The following is a 3579-nucleotide window of genomic DNA, read 5'->3' on the forward strand; positions in this document are numbered from 1 at the left end:
AGAAAAAAAAAATAGGAGAAATGTTTATAGATATAAGATGCAGCATAAACCATAACTGCATAAAAGTGCCCACAGAAGATGCTGCAGCAACCCAGTGGCCACCAGTGTTGCAGTGTGCCCAGGAGTTGAAACGCCTGCTTAGTCACCGTGTGAGCACGTGATCAACACGTGAGCCTTCCTCTTGCCAGAAAGTCCTGAGCAGTACTTGCAGTGAAGGCCCACAGTGTTTGTACATATCACAGTAAAGCATGCAACATATGTGCTAATCGACTGTTGATGTCTGCAGCGAGGCTCCCAGCCAACTGTCAGCTATTGCTCTTTGGAAAGTTCTATGTAGGATTTTGAGTCCATGAGGAAGTTGGCACCCTTGACACGTACATTGTCCATTGTCAGAAGATCCTGATTTAGCTGTCTAGATTCCCATTTCAGAACACCATACAGATCTTGCACAGGGTGGATTCTTGTCTCACACAAGGATCAGAGGTTCCGGTACTGTAAAAGGGAACAGCAGCTGACATTAATCTTTGAGTCCCCATTCCGTATATTTGTACAGGATCAGACTAAGTAGCACTAAGCAATAATTTAGTCTCCAAAGATAAGGGAGTTATCCCAGCTGCGATCAGTGAGCCATATACCACTGCTATTGAGATTTAAAAAGAAAGGAAAAAAAAGGTTCTAAGAGGTGGCCAACCTTGGAGTTGAAGCTTGCAAGGTCAAAATGCTTGTAAAGGTATTTGAGAGAGGGAGAGACAAAGACAGAGACAGACAGACAGACTCTAAAGTGAGAAAGCCTTTCTAAATATGATTCAAACCCAAAAGTTGTAGAAGAAAAAAAAAGTAATTCGACTACAGAATATTTGATAATCTATATGCTAAAACACCATAACCAACATCAAAAGAATAATGGGGAAAATGTAATTCAGTGATTTTTTTTTTTAACCTGTGGGTCATGACCCCTTTGGGAGTTGAATGACCCTACCACAGGGGTGGCCTAAGACCACTGGGAAACAAGAATATTTACAATTCATAAAGGTAGCAAAAATTACAGTCATGAAGTAGCAACAAAAGTAATTTATGGTTGGGAGGGAGGGGTCGGCACAACATGAGGAACTGTATTAAAGGGTCGCAGCATTAGGAAGGTTAGAACCACTGCTGCAGTTCCTGTAGCAGACAACAAGATAAAGGCCTGCACACGTAAAGAGCTTCTGTGCCTAAGAAAAGAACAAAAAGAAAGCAAAGGCAAATGACTTGGGACAGAACCTGTCTTTCTCTTATCCTTTCTCCTCTGCTATTAAGTAGAATCTGGGTTACTCTCAACGCTCATGTTGCAGTTCCCCTTCAAGTTAGAAACAACTGACTTCCTAGCTAGGTTTGGTTGTCATCATGGTAGGCATGGTATGGCTGTGTAGCCCAGGCTGGCCTCAAATCGGGATCTTCCTGCTTAGCCTCCCCTGTGCTAGGATTCTAGACATACATCATCATGCCCTAGTCTACTGGGTTCTTGCTGATATACACTAAAGTGTTAAAACAAACTGGGTTAGAGTATCCTTGTCATTTTGTGCATTTGCTGTTTCCTACCCTTGTCTTCAAGTATACCATGTAGCTGGATGGTCATAGTGCAGCAACGATCCTGAGCCATATTTTGTATTTTTACGAGCCGTTCATTCAGATATTGCTACAAGAAGAGAAGCCCAGGAAAGCCCTGTTTATTATACTCAGAGGCTCTAGAGAGTTCAAAAAGCAGGATGCAATAATAGTTAAGACCACTAAAGGAAAAATATTTGCAAACAAAACACAACACACACACACACCAACACCAACTCAGAGTGTGCAGGAGGTAGAAGAGGGAAGTAAAGGGAATATTTAGGTCAGGATTGGATGGGATTGGATGGGATTTTTGCAGGAAATCCAAGTCAGACAGGATGAACAGTTCAAGTAATTTCATCAGCTTTAGGCTGCTGGGTGGTCTCTGGATGCTTGGCACCTGGCCCTGGGCAATGAAGACAAAGGAATGCTGGGGTGCCCCTGAGTAGAGATCTAGTGCTAATGGGGCTTGGTTAGTTTGTATATCAAGTACATGTTCTCACAGGGCCTTGGTTATATTAGAAACTGCCCAGCCCTTAAAAGAGCAATTTCTAACAAACCGAGAGAGAGAGAGAGAGAGAGAGAGAGAGAGAGAGAGAGAGAGAGAGAGAGAGGCTGTATGCCTGTATGTCTGTGTGTGTCTCTAAGTCTGTATACCTGCCTAAGCAACCATGTGCATATGGAGATCAAAGGTCAACTCATGGGAATCTATTCTCTCCTCTCCTTCTGTTATATGGGTCCCAGCCATCAAACTTAAATCATTAGACTTGATGTGAGCAGCTTTATCCAGAGCCATCTCTTAAGCTCTCCTTTTCTTTCTTTCTTTCTTTCTTTCTTTCTTTCTTTCTTTCTTTCTTTCTTTCTTTCTTTCGTTCTTCCTTCCTTCCTTCCTTTCTTTCTTTCTTTTTCTCTCTCCTTTCTTTGTTCTTTTCTTCTTTCTTTCTCTTTCTTTCTTTCTTTCTTTCTTTCAGATGTTGAAGCATCATAACACAGAGATTATGGGGAGAAACAGCTAAAACAAAAAGACACTTGACGTGTAAAATGGGAACCTTATACAGCAGAAGCTTTCTAAGTTGCATACATATATGAGGCCATCTAAATGAAGTCACCAAATAATGGAGATGAAGTACCAAGTGGCCATCCTTTGTCACCAGATGAAGCTTCCAGCTCTGGGAATATTTTACATCTAATCGAGTTGTTGGACAAAGGGGCTCATAAGGTTGCTCAAACATCCAGGTTGTTGCCTAGACTGTGGGTTGCTCTCCACAAACGGGCAGCAAGGCCCCCATGCTGAAGACAACGCTCACATAACTCATTGAACATGAAGAGGCCAAGCTACACAGAGCCTTCCACCCCAATATTCTAGTGTCGCTGGTACAGGAGGGCATTCTTCAGACTACCAAAGAGAAATGTAAACACCAACCCAGCCACAAACTGTTTGATCTATAATGGCATCCAACCAGCAATCTATGCTTGGGCAGTGGAGGCACAAAGCTCTGGAGAGTAATCAAGCAATGCCTGATTTGACTCGAGACCCACTCCTCAAGTCAGACCCCATACCCAACGATGCTTGGGTGACCAAGAATCTGAGACTAAATAGCCCAGCGACTAAGGTAAAGGCAAATATTACTATCTTAGTCAGGGTTTCTATTCCTGCACAAACATCATAACCAAGAAGCAAGTTGGGGAGGTAAGGGTTAATTCAGCTTACACTTCCACACTGCTGTTCATCACCAAGGAAGTCAGGGCTGGAACTCAAGCAGGTCAGAAAGCAGGAGCTGATGCAGAGGCCATGGAGGGATGTTCTTACTGGCTTGCTTCCACCGGCTTGCTCAGCTTGCTTTCTTATAGAACCAACCCAGCACTACCAATCCAGGGATGGCACCACCCACAATGGGCCCTCTCTTCTTAATCACTAATTGAGAAATGCCTTACAGCTCGATCTCATGGAGGCATTTCCTCACCTGAAGCTCCTTTCTCTGTGATAACTCCAGC

At 43.3% G+C, this 3579-nt stretch overlaps 1 protein-coding gene across 1 annotated transcript in view; it reads left to right on the plus strand.

Annotated features, from left to right (window-relative positions):
• Sh3rf1 (SH3 domain containing ring finger 1) overlaps positions 1-3579 on the plus strand; it is a 241211-nt gene that overhangs the window by 173651 nt on the left and 63981 nt on the right. The gene's annotated exons all lie outside the window — the stretch shown is intronic.

Source organism: Mus musculus, chromosome 8, assembly GCF_000001635.26.
Source record: "Mus musculus strain C57BL/6J chromosome 8, GRCm38.p6 C57BL/6J".
In the NCBI taxonomy this organism is placed as follows: Eukaryota; Metazoa; Chordata; class Mammalia; order Rodentia; family Muridae; genus Mus; species Mus musculus.